The 19980-nt window shown below is 38.8% G+C and overlaps 1 protein-coding gene and 1 long non-coding RNA gene across 4 annotated transcripts in view; one reads left to right on the forward strand and one right to left on the reverse strand.

Moving 5' to 3' along the window:
* LOC138739200 (uncharacterized) overlaps positions 1-10665 on the reverse strand; it is a 67363-nt gene extending 56698 nt beyond the window's left edge. The window contains exon 1 of the long non-coding RNA XR_011342081.1: positions 10588-10665. This is a non-coding gene — a long non-coding RNA (uncharacterized lncRNA). The remainder of the gene's footprint in view (positions 1-10587) is intronic.
* The window catches only part of maml2 (mastermind like transcriptional coactivator 2), a 407948-nt gene that overhangs the window by 235266 nt on the left and 152702 nt on the right, over positions 1-19980 (forward strand). Inside the window, exon 2 of one of the 3 annotated variants that reach the window (XM_069890778.1) lies at positions 8401-8436. The exons of the other annotated variants lie outside the window; for them this stretch is intronic. The gene's annotated coding sequence lies outside the window, so the exon portion shown is untranslated. The remainder of the gene's footprint in view (positions 1-8400; positions 8437-19980) is intronic. 3 annotated transcript variants of the gene reach the window in all.

Raw genomic sequence — 19980 nt, forward strand, 5'->3', positions numbered from 1 at the left:
CACCATCAGAAGCTAATATAGAGTGTGTTCTGGTCTTTTTTTTGCATGCTATTGACATCTACTAAAGTATTCATCTACTTTTTAAATTGATTGAGAACAGTATCAAATTTAGCTGTAATTCTCTTCAAAATCAACATAATTTGCTTTATCTCATTCTGGGCTTCCAAATAAAGAACTAAACCCCAGCACAAGTCTATAGGCACTTTTGCATAGCTGCTGAGAAGCAGAAAAGTTTTGCAAATTTTCGACTTCACTGGCAGTACAAAAGTATCGAGACAGAAGGACCCCTACACATTTTTACAGAGCAGCTACAGTCTAAGTTGACTACAGGCAATCAGCAAAAATGGGCTCCTAGCCCCGGTCATCTGTTGCCCTGCCCCCCCGGCCATTCATCATCCCCTTGCCCATGGCCATCTGTTTTCCCCTGCCCCCATCTAATTCCAGACATGGCTGTAGGAGTGCTGTGCTGCCAAGCCCAGAGTTCACCTGAGTGCCGCACCAGCTCATGGCAGCGAGAAGCAGGCGGCAGCGAAATGTTGGCGGCGACAGCTCAATGCGGGAGAAATGGCTGTCTTCCTTATCCATAGTTCCCCAGCAGCTGGAACTGCTCTGCCAGAGCCAGGGAAATGGAATGGTTCCAGCTGTGTGAGCGATCATTGGTAAGGAAGACAGCCATTGATACCGCATTTGAGCTAGCTGCCGCCTGCTTCTCTCCCACCAGGTGCTGGGGCCGAGTCACCTTTCCACCAAAGGTAAGAGAGAGTGCGCCCATGGGGATGGGGTATTATGGAGATGGGTCACGGGGGATGGGGTTGGATGTTTTTCCACTCAACCTACCCCCACCTCAGTCGTCCAGTCTCTGAAAACACCCCAACTTTGAAATCACCCCAACTGTAGTGTAAACACCCTGCCTTTATGAAAAGCCATTCCAGAGGCAAATATACTAATTTATTTTGGAAAAATTTCCAAGTGACTCCAGAAGAATAAGACAAAAACCTGAAGGAAAGTGCTGGGTTTATTGGCAATAGTCGTGAGGGGAAGAAGAAGCTGTACTTTCATATTGCTTAAGTGGTAATGCTCCAATCAATTCACTGCATCCTACTTTGCTTCATTGTTGAGGAAACAAAAAGCAATGAAAAATGGTATCTGTTGAGAATAGACAGACACTGTGTAAGAGTTCAAAAATCTGGATAGTAGTGTTTTGATCAATTTATTTGAATTGATTGAGTAGTCGGATAAAGCATTTCTTCAACATTATATTGTTGTATCAGGATATTAGATTCAGTGAAGATGAAATATACTTGGGATCCTTATTTGCCTTCTATCCTGAATGGACCAGCTTGTGCAAGGGTAAATTTTCAAAACTGCAGGTGTGCCTTTGGTACACTTCCAAAATCGTATTGTGTAATCCTGCCCATAGATGACATTACAACACAAGTCTATTTTGGAAGTGCCATTCTCAACGTGGGTCCCATGTTCCCTTCCTCTTCCCCCCACCCCCCCAAACCAGGGCCCCAGCACACTGAAGTGAAAGGCTTGTTTTCTTTTTACCTCACACAACATAACTATTTTCTGTTTTTTATGTAGTCGGTAGGAGAGAAATATTGAAGAAACCAAAACTTGATTGCTTCACAGGGAAGGGAGCCCATAGAATTTGAGCAGAGTCCAAGGTGGGCCATAGCCAAAAGAAAGGTTGAGAATGGCTGCTCTAAGTCATCAAGAATATCAATCCAGAGATCTTTCTCCTAAGTAACATAAAAAACAAAGAATTTGGAATTGATTTGGAGGATGCACAAAAAAGATTTGTTAAGATAGCCCTAGCCGTAGCAAAAAAATTTATTATGTCAACCTGGAAATTGGAAGATAATTTGAAAATACAACAATGGTATATAGAAATGAATAAATGTATTCCATTAGAAAAAATAACATATAGTTTAAGAAATAATATTGAAATATTCGAACAAATATGGGAGCCTTACATTAAATACAATAGCAAAAACCTACCGGGGACAAACATTACCTAAGTTGATGGAAGGAGAAGGAAAGAAAAGAATGGACTCAGTAGAATTTCTGGTGTATTTTTGTTGAATGACAACATTGTCTGACTGGTTTAATGCAACCTAGATTGTATACCTAAAATGGATGAGACGTGGGGGTGGGGGGGTGGCCTGGGAGGAGGGGGGGGGGGGAGAAAAAGGCACTGTATATGTGTGAAAAAGAAAAAGTGTATATCATGGCTAATGTGATTTATGGTGTGAAAAATAAAAAATTTAAAAAAAAAATATATCAAACAAAAGTTTTTTTGTGGTTATGAGAGAATGTATGATGAGGAGACAATTCTGACTTGGAGGAGAGATCATTCAATGACCAGCAAAGGGCTACATTAATCTTTTTTAAAAAATACATTTTACTTTTGACTCATATAAATTCAAACATGCAATACAATCTCTTTCAGCCCCAATATGACATATAGAGCCTGTTTTTATCCCTCCATCCACCCCCTTGCCTCGATACAACTAAGAATAAAGTCATATAAATTATTTAAATATGAAAAGCACAAATACTGGTGGGGTCAACAACCACTGCAGAATCCAAGGGAAAAGCCAAGGAAAATACAACCACAGTGATCTGGTAACCAAAGGTAAGGAATAAAAATTAAAAAAGCAACAATTGGAGCATGTCGTCTACGCCACGTTCCACTTCAGTTTTTTCTCTGTTGGGACAGATTGTTTCAGTACCCTTATTCCAAAGGAGGATAGTCATATCTGCGTACCAATATATGTCAGATAAGGTGGCCACATTCTAACGAATGCATAATGTCTCCTCCTTAAATTGTATGTGGTTTATTCCAGGGAAATGCAATTCTGCATTTCCGTATTCCAACATGTAATATTTAGTTGGGAGTCAAACTTCCACGTGACTATTATACATTTCCTAGCTGCTGCCAACGCATCCTTCACAAACTGAACTTGGTACTTGGACAGTTTAATCCCCACGTCCATAATGTTTCCCAAAAGGTACAATTCCAGATCTTGTGGAAAATCCACCTTTGTTATTTTTTCAGGATGTCCCCCAGGTCCACCCGGAAGGATATCGCCTTTGTATGCAGCCAGGTCGAGTGGATAAAGGTTCCAATCTTCACACCACACCTAAAGCATATTTCCAAGATTCTGGTTTAGATTTATGTCATTTTTGAAGTGTGAGGTACAGTTGATGCAGAAAATTGTATTGCACCAACCTGTACCTGGCATTAATAACTGCTGTCATGCTGTTCAGATACAGGTCTAACCAGCATTGCTTATAGACTGTTGTTCCCAAGTCCAACTCCCATCTTTCCCTTGACCTGTTCGGCTACATTAATCTTAACAGTAACTGTTCTATTCCTATAAACAACTGGAAGGTAACTAATTGGAAGAATTTTGAAAACGGCAAGACTCCATGAGTACATCAATTAATGTCACAAATAGCAACAAATAGATTCACCAGTATGGATAATTACCTTATCCAAATCTAAATTCAACTCTATACCTAACGCAAGGCTGAAAATCATAATCAAGCAAACCACACAAGTTCACCAGGTGTATTGCACGTTTACCCTAGGATATATATTCTTACTTTGGCTTGACTTCGCAGACGAAGATTTATGGAGGGGGTAAATGTCCACGTCAGCTGCAGGCTCGTTTGTGGCTGACAAGTCCGATGCGGGACAGGCAGACACGGTTGCAGCGGTTGCAGGGGAAAATTGGTTGGTTGGGGTTGGGTGTTGGGTTTTTCCTCCTTTGCCTTTTGTCAGTGAGGTGGGCTCTGCGGTCTTCTTCAAAGGAGGTTGCTGCCCGCCGAACTGTGAGGAGCCAAGATGCACGGTTTGAGGCGATATTAGCCCACTGGTGGTGGTCAATGTGGCAGGCACCAAGAGATTTCTTTAGGCAGTCCTTGTACCCTTTCTTTGGTGCACCTCTGTCACGGTGGCCAGTGGAGAGCTCGCCATATAACACGATCTTGGGAAGGCGATGGTCCTCCATTCTGGAGACGTGACCCACCCAGCGCAGCTGGATCTTCAGCAGCGTGGACTCGTTGCTATCGACCTCTGCCATCTCGAGTACTTCGACGTTAGGGATGAAAGCGCTCCAATGAGTGTTGAGGATGGAGCGGAGACAACGCTGGTGGAAGCGTTCTAGGAGCCGTAGGTGATGCCTGTAGAGGACCCATGATTCGGAGCCGAACAGGAGTGTGGGTATGACAACGGCTCTGTATACGCTTATCTTTGTGAGGTTTTTCAGTTGGTTGTTTTTCCAGACTCTTTTGTGTAGTCTTCCAAAGGCGCTATTTGCCTTGGCGAGTCTGTTGTCTATTTCGTTGTCGATCCTTGCATCTGATGATGATGTACTGACAATGACGTCGGCAAGCAAATTGAGTTAAAGATTGTGATAACTATAAGTTATATAATACATGACCATTTTTGAGAGATCAGCAGGAGATAAATGCATTTTTAAGATGAATTTGAATAGTTGTAGTTCAAAATTTAAATTAAGACTTTCCTAATGGTAAAGTGTGCATTGAAATGGAACTCACCAAACCTATTGATCTCTGCAGGAATTATTGTTAACTGGGTAAGCTGTCATCAATACTCCTGATTAGATTTGAATCCATAAATTCTTGCAAGATATCATAACACACGGATGCTGCTTTATGAATAGTCTTTTGGGGGTAATGGAAAGAAGCACCAGAATCAATCCCTTTGTCAAGTATAAGACAAAGATAGAGAAGTTGAATATTCACCTCATCAGGCCCTTATTACTGTTTTTGTTAGTCGTGCCTTCAAAACCTTTGAAATCAAAATTTCATCCAGTTTCCTTAAACCCTTATTTTTCTTTAATTTTAAACATCTCATCTAATTTACATTTATAGTATTTCTGGGTGGTACAGTGGGTGTACTAATAACTGTGTGTGTGTGTGAAGAACTGGATTAATGTTCAGATGGTTTAGCTTGGGTCCCAGATGTGTCAGCTTCTACTCAGCTGGCATGACAGATGGTTGAGAGAGCTGCTGAAATCCTTAAAAATAACCAGAGTTTCTAGTGTACAGATGCAGGCGAACATTAAACAGACAAGCAAAGAATATGTGGACTGCAGGCTGCCACGACAGCCGTGACAGTCGTAGAAATAGCAAAGCAGGATTGTTCAATAGAATAATTCCATTCCCATAGGTATTCAGATTGGTAGTAAAACTCCAGCAAGGACCAAGTATAAAAGGTCAGTAGAAAAGAAAGTAAGTTTTGGCTGAAAAGATTGGCAATGTTTAATGCAGAATAGAAGTAATTTTAAAGCACCTGAATGAACTTTGGATGAGAAAAGAGAAAATGTTAATGACAAGGGGAAACAAAATTTAAGGAATCACTGGAGAAAATCCAACTGAATGGAAAGGAAGCACGGAGGAGAAGTGAGAAGAATTATAGGAGTTCCAGGGCTGAGTGTTAGGCCAGGGAGATGGCATCTATTGTGGAATTGTGACAATAGGAAAATTGTAGTGTATTGAGGTTGCCTGGGAGTTGATATGTGCCATGACCAGCTCTCAAAGCACTTCGTGATGATGGATGTCAGAGTCAATAGGAGGGAGTTGTTACAGCATGTTATCTTCATTTTTTTTGGCACTGATTTGGTGATAGTAATCTTCTTATAGTGATGGGAATGTGACTGTATTTGGGGAAGGTTCAAACTGGACATGAAAACTCCTGCCAGCTGCTCCGTGCTGGTTCTTAGGACTTGGCCAGGTACTCCATCCAGACCGATCACCTTTTGCAGGCTCCCTCTCAGGGAAGCCAATATAATGTTTGCTACAGTAATCATGTACACAGGTTGTGGCAGGTGATGTCAATCCATTGCTTTCTATGCTTGCTGTGACACATTGGCTCATTGAGGAGGGATGTGTAATTGCCTGCAATGCTGGCTGACATTGCTTTGTAGCCCACGATAGCCTGCATCCCTCAATTGACAGGCACCTGTATCATTCATCTATGGCTTCAGTTTAGTCTGGTATTGTAGCTTTTATAAATTTCTCACAGGAAATTATCTGTTAAAATCGCCTAATTTCTCTGCTGGATCCTGGCTTCCTTTAAGTGCTTTGGTGACCCCTTGCTTTTATAAATTATTTGGATGGGAAGGTGGAGGGGTAGTTTGCAGATGATATGAAGGTTGGAGGTGTTGCAGATATTGTAGAGGGTTGTCATAAAGTTGCCACACATGTTGACAGGATGGTTAATAAAGCGTATGGTCTGCTGGCTTTCATTCGTCGGGGGATTATGTTTAAGAGCTGCATGGTAATGTTGCAGTTCTATAAATCTCTGGTTAGACCACACTTAAGAGTATTGTGTTCATTTCTGGTCACCTCATTATAGGAAGGATGTGGAAGCTTTGGAGAGGGTGCAGGAGAGATCTACTAGGATGCTGTCTGGATTGTAGAACATGCTTAAGATTGAGATTTTTTTTCCTTTGGAACAAAGGGGGTAAAGTGATTTAATTGAGGTATATAAGATTATGAGAGGCATAAATAGTGTGGATAGCAATACCTTTTTCCCAGGACAGCCATGGACAATACCAGAGGACATCTGTTTAAGGTAAGTGGAGGAATCTTTAGGGGTGATGTCTGAGGTACGTTTTTTTTTACACAGAGTGGTGGTTACCTGGAATGCTCTACCAGCGTTAGTAGTTGAGGCTGATACAACAGAGACATTTAAGAAACTCAGATATGCACATGGATATAAGATAAAGGGGGGGGGGGGGGGGGGTTGTGAACTGTGAAGAAGGGAAGGGTTAGATTAATCATGGAGTATGTTGATATACGTTGACACAACATTGTAAGCTGAAATGAACCATTCTATCTTCTTTGTGTTCAAGAATTATCAGTGAACTTGTAATTTCTGGAGATAACCAGCATTGTCCTGCATGTTGGAAAGCAGTAAGCTTCATTTACTTCCATCACAATTCAACAGTAAGGTGTATTTTTTTCTGATGAGTTCAGATTAAAAGGACAAAATTTAAATAAGGTAAAATCCAAAAAGAGTCAAGCTCCGAATAGCACGCTTAAATACTCAAAGCAGCATCTAAAAATTAATTGGTGAAAAACTTAAATGCAGGCCTTCTTCTAGCACACAATGAGGCACACAGTGCAAATGTCTTCAGGAATGTTGAGAGGGTGCCCAATTCAGGAGATTTTTAAGAGAAATGGGCTTTCTGTATTAGTGGTGGCATGTGTTACATGTGACGGGGCACAATGTCTACTGAATACCAGATGCAGTTCACAACCTTGAAGCTGCTCCGGATGTTATTTTCCAATGAAAGTTCAACCAATGTCTGAGTTGAAAGTATACCACAGCTGTAGAAAGGGTGAATGCACATTTTTTTCTCAATTCCATTTCCCCACACACAGTCATTCTTTGTTCTTTGGTGTTCATCCCCACTTGCAAAAGATGTGGAAACAGAAATGTGGGTGGAAAAGGAAAGAAACTATAACCATACCACAGTAGTTGTCTTCCTGCCCTCGGCTTACAGCTGTGACATTTCATTAAGATTGGTTGTTTAGATGTTGGAAGTTTTGTTCTTAACAAATAAATTTTCCATTGTCATTCTATACACTATTTCTGCTTGAACAATTAGTAATCCGGCCTCTAAAGTCTTTGGCTCTAAATGATAAATTCTGGGACCTTGATCAAACCCTAGTTTGGTAATAAGTCAGTTTTCCTTTTCAGTTGTGGAATAATAAACTATTTTTCTTTTGATATTACAGGAACCGATGCATATTACATAAAAGCTCAATCATAAAATAGTGAAATCGAATAAAGGGTATAGCAGTGTCATAACCTTTCTGTCTGTTTTTTTTTTCATTTGCATCAGAGGCCTTTTAGTGTTAATTAGAATCCTTCCTTTATCCAATTGTGAACACGATATGTGGAAATTAAAGGACATGCTCCCTTTGAATGCAGATTTCACTTAAATGTATTTAACATTGATGTCAATTAAAAGGGTTAAAGCAAATTACCAATTAAATAAATTTTTGCCTCTGTACTGATTGCTTTCTCTTCTCGTTAGACTGCTTTCACTCCCAACCTGTTCCCTGCTGAAAGAAGGGAAAATAAAATGCTCTCAGGTCCCTCTTGAGTGCTATGAGGGAGCTGGATTAAATTCTCATCCATCTTGTTCTATAATTCTTTGTTTCCTGAAGTCAGTGCAGTGGTACTCCGTTGACCCTTTACACACTGCAGAGCGAAGATGGATTTGAATTTAGCTGTGATGGCCATGTAACCAAATATCATCCCAGCATGCAGTCAGAGCATGTCCTTGAAGAATGTCAGCTGACTAAATACCTAATTATTCTGTAATTCCATGCTCCTATTTTTTTTTCCAGGTATACAATATAAAGAAGAAAATTTAGATCCAATGGGTGAGCTGGTTCTTGTTTAAGAACATCATGATTTTAATAGCAGGTTCTGGGTCAGCATAGCAGCAATATAACAGACACATCCTGTTTATCATTTGCGAGTCGCATTGTATATTTTTTTTCTGTCACAGTATTAAAGGTATTAGTTAAAGGCAAGCATTTGAGGGATGTCTTCCAGGTGACATCAGAGATCTCTATGCTGAATTTGCTCTATTAAAGTTTTTCAAGCTGTTTAATAAACCAATCATTGAAGATGGGTTTGTGGAAATGATGGGTGGTTAGAGGCAATGTGCAGTAGAATAGATTTGCATGTTGCAAGATCCAGATTTGTGGCCCCTTTTGTAATGTGTGCTTGTGCAGTTAATCATTTTCGAAGGTGAACAATGTGTTGCACCTAATTAGAAAAACAGAGAGTAAACTGGCTGGTCCCTCCCATGGCCTCAATTATATTTTCCAGTAATGGCAGTCACTCCAGAACTGTGATATAGATTTAAAAAAAACCTCTTTACAAAATAATTTCCTGCTTACTTCAGCACACAGTGATTTAAACCTCAGATTATGATGCAGTAATTGTTGTAAATGTACAATTTGTGTGAAATTATTTGAATATAAACTACAATAGCTCATCTTTCAGCCTTGGGGAAAGTACAATTAGCAGTAGACTTGCTACTTTCTTTTCTGTTCTTTTGTTCTATCGGATATGCAGAATATGACTGAGTATGAACCAGTGCTCTTGGGATTTCCCAAAGGGAAAGCTACAAAACAGCAATTGACGCAAATTTCCTACAAGAACTCTGAGACACCATTAAGTGAAGGAGATTGTGGGTGTACAGCTGCATTGACTATGGGCTGGAAAGTATTTTGACTCATAATGATCTGTTCTGTGATTCAGCAGAGAGGTGCCAGTGAGCAAAACTTGTTCTGTTGTGCTTGAAGTTGTAATAAGATATGAATGCCTTCTCTCCTCCTCTCCTGCAGAAACATACAGAGATTTATAATATGGCTCTTTGCTATATGTCTAGAAGTCCTGATGATGTGGAAATGTCTGTACATTTCTGAATGTAATTACTGTATATTCTTGTATAATCAATGATACTGCGTAATAGTCGACCCCCCCCCCCCCCCTATTTTTGACCCAAAAATTGGCTGCTTACATATGACCTTTGTAAAAGTCAATCCCCTTAATTTTGGCCCCAATCACCCACCCATCTGAGGTCCTGATGCCCCGATAGCAGAGTTTCGCCCCGGCCACCCACCTACCAGAACTTCCGACACTTCAGCCACCCACCCACTGGAGCTCCTGATGCCCCAAGAGTAGATCATCATCCCAGCCACCCACCTATCCAAGCTCCTGACACTCCAACCACCCACCCACTGGAGCTCCCGATGGCTCAAAAGCAAATCCTCGTACCGATCGCCCAATGCTCCAGCTGCCCAGCCACTGGAGCTCCCAATGACCTGACAGCAGATCCTTTCCTTGGGTGCCCACCTACTGGAGCTCTTGATGCCCCAGCCGCCTGCCCACCGGAGCTCCAGATTCCTTCTCCGCCTTCCCACTGGTGTTCCCTGGCTGCCCATTTGAGCCCCCGACACCTCAACCGTAAACTTACCACCCAATCCTGGCCACCTGAGCTCACGACGCCTTGAACGAGATCTTCGCCCAAGTCACCCGCCCATCTGAACTTCTGACACCCCAGTGCCCCGACCACAAACTTACCACCCAGTCCCAGCCATCCGAGCTCACGACACCTTGAAAGACTTATGTAATTATGAGGTCAAAAGTTTATTCTCATTAATTCACTTTTTGGACGTGCCAGAGTTTTGAGAAATATTGGATCAAAGTATTTCAAACTTACTCTTCACTTTTTAAAGTTAATTTTGAACCAAATCCCTTTTTGTTTGAAAATTTTACTTAAAAAAAGTTTTTTTATCCATACATCTAATCATAGCCAAATATAAAATACAATAATCAGACATTAATGTCGTATCCATTATACATGATGGTATAAAATCCCCAACCCACCAACCCCCTCCCCCTTTAAAAAATCCCCTAGAAAAAAGAAAATGAGAAAAAGCATGAAAGAAAAGAAATCAGAGAAAAGTAAAACAAAAGACAAGAAAATAAACCTGATTGCCAGAAGACACCCCTCTTACCATCTACATCTTTTAATTCTTCCAAGGAAGTTAACGAGGTTCTCGGAGTTTAGGGAAAAGACATGTAAATTAATTCCCGCAACTGTTAAATATGGGCAAACCAAATCCCTTAACTGCTTTATTTGGTATTGTTGGAGAGAGTGACATAATGTTAATGACATCTGAGCTACATGTATTAACTTTTATTTCCCTTATGGCTCGGCAGGAAGTGTTGCTCAGTTGGAGGGATGTTACACCCCCTAATCATGGTCAATGGATATGTGATGTCATGTAATGTTTAAATTTAGAGAAGATTAGATGCTCAATTTCCAATTTGATGTAAATTTTCAAGCACTGTGGGAACCCTTTTAGAGTTACTTATATAATCTTTGATTTGTTATGAAGGTAGAAATGTTAACTAATGAGGTAATTTATCATTTTGATAAGAATTCTGTCTTTCTGATTTTTTTGGCCAAACTGGTGTTCTCTTGGTAGTGGGTTTAGATTTTCCTTTTTTAATAATAAAATAATATAATATTAATACAATATAATCTGTTTCATTCAAATGTGGAGTACCTTGGGTGAAATGACATGATTTAAGTGTAATTTGCCTTTTTGAATTTTTACATATATCCATATGTCCTCTGTATTTTTTGGATGTGAAATTTCAATGTTAATAGAAATATTTAAAATACAAGTTTGACCCGTGTAAAAGTTGACCCCTCTCCCCCCCCCCCCCCCCCCCCAATATTTTTGGTCCGATATAGTGGTACAAAAAAGTCCGATGACTATGTGGGTATATTTGTTAAGCCTTGGAACCACATGCTGGTATGCTTTTGTTTTTTCAAAGCTTGACTTTCTATAGGTGAACATCAGTTAGTGGGGACCGAATGCATTAAGCATGTGACAGTACATGGTTTTACATTCCTGAAGTCCAGCCTGTATGAATGATGACTTTCATTATTCTGCTAACTAAAATAAGCTTCTTTGTCTTGACAGTATTCTTCATCAACAGCTCAGAATAATTCACACTTTCTATATAGCAATGGGTTCACCTTCCTTCTGCAATTACCCCATCCTCATTGTTCTCTAGTGATAGTCCTTTTCAAATACAAACTACCCTATCTTTGGCTTGGCTTCGCAGATGAAGATTTATGGAAGGGTATGTCCATGTCTGCTGCAGGGTCGTTGGTGACTGACAAGTCCGATGCGGGACAGGCAGACACGGTTGAAGCGGTTGCAAGGGAAAATTAGTTGGTTGGGGTTGGGTGTTGGGTTTTACCTCCTTTGTCTTTTGTCAGTGAGGTGGGCTCTGCAGTCTTCTTCAAAGGAGCCGAACTGTGAGGTGCCAAGATGCACGATTGGAGGCGATATCAGCCCACTGGCGTTGGTCAATGTGGTAGGCACCAAGAGATTTCTTTAAGCAGTCCTTGTACCTCTTCTTTGGTGCACCTCTGTCTCGGTGGCCAGTGGAGAGCTCGCCATAGAACACGATCTTGGGAAGGCAATGGTCCTCCATTCTGGAGACATGACCCACCCAACTGCAACAACAAAAAACTACCCTATATTGTTCTCTAAATGAGTTGAAATTCTTTTTATTCATCACACTTTCTCATTACACTTATGAGCAATATCAGAGATCTCCCTGATTATCACAATTGGTCTTCCAGCGCCACTTGTCAGTTTATCATTTGAATGAATAATCATTTCAGTAATATACTCCAGAAATGCTGAGTAAGTTGCTTGTTTTTCAGTTTATTCACTGGTGTGGATGTCATTATTGAATGATCCTAACTGCTGTTCATGAGTTGGTGATTGTCAGGTTGAGATAGGACCAAGTTTAACCATATTTTCCCTTCTCTATCATAATTGAAGATGTATTCATCCTTAACCTTTACATGCATTTTTCAACTCTTGAGCAATTGTATCTCAGAAAAAAAAAATCACTTTCTTCAGGAATGGACATGATTTGATATGGAATAAAAGTTAGAATTCAGAAAAGGAAGACAGAAGATATCTTAAGGTAAACAAGAAAGATGGGCAGATGCTGTGGTGGTTGTGCAATACACACAACTGCTGGAGTTCTGGAGGACATGTAGCATCTAGAGGAAATAAAGGGTGACCAATGTTTGAACCTGAGTCCTTCATCAAGGTATGTGCAAAAAGGTGGGGGGTGGAGGAGAAGAGGAAAGAGGAAAGGATAGGGGGAGGAGTACAGTTATAATTTAATAGGTGAATATGGAGGGAAGAAAGGGGATGAGGAGTTGAAGGAAACAAGACAGAGTTATAGGGAGATAGAGACTCAGGGGAGGGGTTTAACTGAAATTGGAGGTTGATGTTAATGTCCTTGGGTTGTAGAGTGCACAGATGGAATATTAGGCGTAGTTCCTCCAATTTGTGGGTGGCTTTGGTTTGGCAGTGCATGAGATCATGGATAAACATGTCGATGTGGGAATTAAAATGGTTGGTCATTGGGACGTCCCTGTTAATGTAGCGGACAGAGCAAAGGTCCTCAACAAAACAATCTCCCCATCTGTGTCCAGTCTCTCCAATGTAGAGGATGCCACAACAGGAGCACCAGATGCAGTAGATGACCTTTGTAGATTACAAGTAGAGTGTTGCTTCACATGGAAGGTCTGTTTGGGGACCTGAATGGTGATGAAGGAGGAAGAGTGGGCATAAGTGTAACATTATCTGCTGTTACATGGGTAAGCACCAAGGGGGTGATTAGTGGGAATAGATGAGGGAATCCTGCAGGGAGTGGAATGGGGATAGATGTGAAGATGTGCCTGGTGGTAAGATCATGCATAAGCCATGTTTTTTTTGAAGAAGGACATCTCAGATGTTTTGGAATGGAAGACCTTATCTTAGAAGCAGACCTCATCTTGGAGTCAAAGTTATTGAGAGAAAGGAATAGAATCCTTACAAAGGACAAAGAGTTGTAGTCAAAGTAAGAGTGGGAGTTGGACATTTTGTAGAAAATATCTGCAGAGTTTGTCTCCTGAAATAGAAAGCCATTTCATGTCGGCCTCCGCCTTGAGACCGGCTACAAAGCGGATGGAATAATAGGAACTTACATTTCAGACAGCAGCCCTAAAAGGCTGCTTCAGCATCCTATTCATATCCAGAGGCACTTCATAGCACCCTCTGGATCCAATGAATGAAGGTGGGGCGACTAGTATCGTAGCACCACCCATCATAAATACATGGCAGAGCAATGGCTGCCTTCCCTACCCATAATCTCCCACACAGCTGAAATCTGCTCTATGGTTCCCAGAACAGTTCCAGCTGCGTGGGGGATTATGGGTAGGGAAGACAGCCATTGCTCTGCCACATTTTGAGCCGCACAGAGCAGCCCCGAAGACTTAAGCAGCAAGTTTTGCTGTCCCAGCCCCCACCAGCCGCCCCCTAATGGCCTCCTCTGCTCTGCTGGCCCCTGCTGCCCCAACTGCCCCCAACTTGGATGGAGAGGGGTGTGTGGGGAGATGGGACGTGGGCTGATGGCATCATCAGCCAACAGAGATTAAGAAGGGATAATGTTGCCAGAGATGGACCAAGTGAATTTGAGGTTGGGGTGAAAGTTAGCATCAAATTTTATAAAGTTGACAATTTCTTCATGATGCAGGAGGCAGCACCAATGTAGTCATTGATGTTGAAGAGAAAGAGATGAAGAGCGTTGCCTATGTAGGCTTATAGCATGGATTGCTGCACATGGCCAACAAAAAGGCAGGCATAACTGGGGGCGATGCAGGTACCCATGGCTACTCTTTGGCTTGGAGAATGTGGGATGAGCCAAAGGAGAAATTATTGAGGGTGAGAACAAGTTCTGACAGGTGGAGGCAGATGGTGGTGGAGAGGGACTGGTTAGGTTATTTGTTTTAATATATTAATTAAAATTGTTTCCATGCATGCAGTAATCATAATTACTATAATAATACAAGTTTCAAAAAAGCAAATTTAAAGTTATATACATGATGGTTTGATTCCCATTCGCAAAATCCCCTCCCAACCCACTCCTTCAACAAAATTTATATGAAGATATAATATAGCTAAATAAGCACAAAAAGAAAAGAGGAAGTTTTTGGATTGCGTAGAGAAGTGTCGTCTATCACAAATAAATAAAAAAATTCTCATTACCATTCCGAAGAGAATTTCGCAGGTCCAGAGGCATAGAAAGGACAAATATTTGTTGAACGTGTGCCAAATTTGCAAAAACATAGCATAGTTATTTCTCAAATTACATGTAATTTTTTTTTCCAGTGGGATACAACTTTGAATTTCTGCATGCCATCTTGCCATAGTCAAAGATATTTCAGATTTCCAAGTAACTGCAATACATTTTCTCGCCACCACTAAATGCTAATTTAACAAATTCCAAATCATATATTGATAATTTTAATTTAGGTCTTGTTCCTTCAATATTCCCTAATAAAAATAAAAACAATTCCTGTAACTTGTTCCAAAAAATTCTGTAAATCTGCCCAAACTGGTCTTACATTAAGACAAGACCAAGATGAATGCAGAAAAGTTCCTATATCTTCACCACCTAAAGCATTGATCCAATAAATCTGATATCAATAAATTCAATTTCTGTGGTGTAAGATATAAATGATATAAAGAATTATATTGAACTAATCTATATCTTACATTGATAGTATTAGCACACAATCCCTACACAAATCAGCCCATACTTGTTCATCAAAAGCAATATTCAGATCTGTTTCCTATCTCTGTCTAGACTTAGGAAGTCCTTGTTTGGGAGTTCCTACTTGTAATAATGAGTATTATTTTTTTAATGATTCCTCTCCTAATAAGAAGTTCTACTTCCGTACAACTAGGCAACAACATACTTATCCCTCGAATATGCTCTTAATATGAAAATTACAGAAAAGGGTATTATGAGTTATACCATAATTATTCCTCAGGTGCTCAAATGACATTAATTGAACTCTTTTATAACAATCTTCAACATTTATAATCCCCTTACAAAACCAAATATTCAGAAATTGATTATCCTTTGAAAAAGATATGAGGATTTTGAATCAATGCATTTTAGGTCATATAAACTCTCTTATACCAATATCATCATTTGTTTTATTCAAAATATTAATCAGATACTTCAATAATGGTGTAACCTTCTCACCAACCATCCATTTTGATTCCCACTTATATGTTAGTTCTTCTGTTTTTCTCTCTCCTATTTTATCAAATTCTCTATTAACCCATGCCGATTTTTCACTTTCAAACAAAGAAGCAAGGAATCTCATTTGTGCAGCTAGGTAATAATTTTTAAAATTAGGAAGCTGTAGGCCTCCCAATTCATATTTCTATATTGAAACTCTTAACATTTTACTTCCCAGAGAATTTCCTTACATATTTATTCAATTCTTGAAAGCAATTTTCAGGTATTAAAATAGGTAATGTTTGAAATAGATTTTTTTTTCCCCTGGGAATATATTCATCTTAATGCAATTAACCCTTACAACTAAAGTTATAGGTAAATTCATCCATTTTTAAAAATCTTCCTCAATCTTTTTAAGTAATGGTAAATAATTCAATTTATATAGACTTTTCAAATTGTTATCTATGTGTATTACTAAATAATTGCTACCCTCTTTTGGCCATTTAAACTGAGTGTCCCTTTGACATTGAGTATAGTCACCCCCATTAATGGCATAATTTCACTTTTATCCCAGTTTATTTTATAACCCAAAACTTTTCTATATTCTTCCAATTGAACTTAAAGCTTTCATAAAGATGTGCCAGGATCAGTCAAATATATTAAAGCATCATCTGCAACTATACTGATTTTATGTTCTTCTTGACCTTCTCAAAATCCCTTAATTTGCAATTTGCACTAAATGTCCTGGGCAAGTGGTTTTATAGCTAAAATAAAGGGCATCCTTGTCTATTTGATCTCGCTAATTGAAGCAGTGTAGATACTTGTCCATTAGTCACTACTTTAGCTGTTGGATTATTATATAATGTCCTAATCTAATTTTATAAATTGGATCCAAATCCAAATTTCTCCAACACTTTAAACAAAACTTCCCATTCTAATTCATCAAATGCCTTTTCTGCATCTAAAGCTACTGCACTCAAATCACCTCTTTTTTTTTTGCGTTAAACAAATTATTCTGAGTAATCTAGCCTAATTTTCTGATGACTGTCTCTTTTTTACAAAAACTGTCTGGTCCATTTTTATTAATTTAGGTAATAATTTATTCATTCAATTAACCAAAATTTTACAATCTATATTTAATAATGAAATGGGTTTATAAGATGAAGATTTTAAAGGATCTCTATCCTTTCTGGGAATGACTGTAATTACTGCCATTGAAAATTATTCTGGGAGAGTATGAGTTTCCAAAGCCTGATCTAATACTTTCTTAAATACAGGAATTAATAAATCTTTAAATTTTTTTTAAATTCAGGTGGAAATCCATCTTCTCCAAGAGATTAATTGCTCTGTAATGAAGCCATAGCTTCCCTTACCTCAAGCTCAGTAAATGGAGCATTAAGGTCAATCTGCTTTTCTACAGTTAATCTAGGCAATGTTATCTGTGATAAATAACTACTTATTTTATTTTCATCTTTTAAAGATTCCAAACTAGATAATTTGAAATAAAAATGTTTAAATTATTCATTTATTTCTTGAGTTTTAAGTAATTACATAAGTATTCTTTCTAATTGCATTAATTGTTCTCAAGGCCTGTTCCGCCTTTAACTAAAAAGCTAATAATTTATGTGATCTCTCACTTAATTCATAATATCTTTTCTTCATTCCTTTCTCTATTCGGTAAGTCTGTAACATATTATACTGAAGTTTATGTTAATTAATTGTCTAATTTTATCTTTGGAATCATGCTCTTGAAGATCCTTTTCCAAAACTATTATTTCTGTTTTTAATTGATCAATCTCTCTCATATACTCCTTAATTTTAGAAGTAAAACTTGTAATTTGACCTCTTAAATATGCCTTTAAAGCATCCCATATAATACATTTATCATGTACAGAATTCAAATTTGTATCACAAAATATCCAAATTTGTGTTTGAGCAAACTCACAAAAATCTTTTCTCTTCAACAACAAATAATTCAATCTCCATCTATTGATCACCCTCTCTTTATCAGGCATTTTAATCATTATTAACAAAGGTAAATGATCAGATAAAATTTTCATTTTATAATCAGCTTCAAGAATCCTAGCTTGCATTTGAGCTGAAATCAAAAATAAATCAACTCTACAATAAGAATCAAACCTGCTTGAATAAAATGAATAATCTTTCTCTCTTGGATGAATCCTTCTCCATAAGTCTACTAAATTCCAATCTCTCGTCAAAACCAAAGTAGCTTTAGTTGCTTTTATTCTTGTTGTCAGTTGAGTAGATCTATCTAACATTGAATCTAAACAAAAATTGAAATCCCCTCCTTTTACCATATTTTGCCTCTGCAAAATTAAGAAATGTGTCTTGGATAAATTTCTCATCATCAGTATTCGGAACATACAAATTTTAAAAAGTCCACATTTCAGAAAATACATGGCAATGTGCCATTACATATTCCCTTCTGGATCTGTCATCACATTTTTAATTTTAATTGGAAGATTCTTTTTTTTATCAAAATTGCCACATCTCTTGCCTTAGAATTAAATGAAGATGACATTACATGTCCCACCCAGTCTCTTTTTAATTTCAGTTAAATGCTTATCTTGAAGAAAGGCCACATCAACTCCCATTTTCTTAATATATGTTAATACTCTCTTTTTACATGTCTGTTTAACCCAATAACATTAAAATTTACAAACTTCATTACCTTTCTCATTGAAATAAAATATAATCAACCCCTCTCCACCACCTCCCCCCACAACTCCACTCTGATTCCAATAAGTAATATTTCATGTGTAAGTGCACACCTTCTCCAGCAATCCAAAAAGAAAGAATAATACAGACAAAAATGCAAAAAAAAATATAATTATATACTTATAACTATATGTTAGGTCTGTTATTGAGAAAGCAGCTAAGTTCTTTGAGATCTCCAGTATTGGGGAATGAGATTGGACATCCTTAGTGGAGTCCAGGGAACTGAAGTTTTTGAAGTGATGGAGGGCATGTGAGGTATCAAGAATGTTGGTAGGAAGAGACTGGATAAAAGGGAACACAATCGTTTCAAGCTAAGATGATACAAATTCAGTGGTGTAGGAGAACACAGGAATAGTGGGTCTACTGGGACAATTCGGTTTGTGGATTTTGTTAGGAGATAGAACTGGGAAATGAGAGATTGGGAAACAAATGAAGTTAGAGGATGTGGGAAGGGATGTGACCAGACATGATAAAGTCAATAATGGTGCTTGAGACGGTGGCTTGATGTTTCATTATTTCTTTGGAATGGGATGTAGGCCACAGCCTTCTAATCCAGAGGTAAGTCTGTTACCATAGCTGGCTCATGTAGTATGCACATAGTCTTCTTAAATTGAGATTATGGCTCTGGGTACTGGCAACCTTCTGGAACTTGGTCTAAGCCAGCATTTATAATGTAAACTCGTAGACTTTCTATGTAGGCCAATGATTTATCTTTGGTGAAGAATGCATAGGCCTGAACTTAACCAAAACCTACATCTGAGTTCCAGTAATGGGCCCTGCAGTGAAGTGGAACTTGTATCTATATATAGATTAGACAGTCGATCCCTCATCTTGGCTCCACCCCCGTCGGTCCCGACATAAACCCTGTTTTCCTGCCTTACCTCCGATTTACCTGAAGACTATTGTAGATACCGGCTGTTAGTTGTAAGCTAATAAAAGCACGTTTGTGCTCCACACAAGTCTCCAAGTACCATCGATCACATTACAGACCCATTGATAAAAATTATGATTTTAACTGTTTTTAGAACCTTGAAGGCATTATAGTTGAAGCCATTTAATTGGGAGCACCTTAAAGATTGTACTTTAAATCTTCCTGGTCTATCTCTGTTTTGATATTGAACTGTTCCACAAGGAAGGTATACCAGTAGGAAGTTTATTCTGTGACATAAAAGAGCTTTGTAGAATCATACAACTCAAAAATTAGCCCTAGGTCCATCAAGCATGTTCATATCATCAACACTTATTTATTAATCCCATTTTACTTTCCTTTTATTTCCATCAATGTGTCCTGGACTCTACCATTCGCCCATACACAAGGGATACTTTACTGTGGCTGATAAACCCATCAACCTCTGTGTGCTTGGGGTGTAGAAGGAAATCAGAGCCCCAGCAGCAAAACCCATCTATTCACAGGGAGAATGTGCAAATCACACACAATCAGCACCCAAGATCAGGACTGAAGCCATGTTGCTAGTGCTTTGAGGAGCAACTCATCTACAGGCACTACTGTTTATTTTCTACTCATTTACCTGAATGTTATGTGATGTATTTTA

The sequence above is a fragment of the Narcine bancroftii genome, chromosome 7 (assembly GCF_036971445.1).
Source record: "Narcine bancroftii isolate sNarBan1 chromosome 7, sNarBan1.hap1, whole genome shotgun sequence".
Classification (NCBI taxonomy): domain Eukaryota; kingdom Metazoa; phylum Chordata; class Chondrichthyes; order Torpediniformes; family Narcinidae; genus Narcine; species Narcine bancroftii.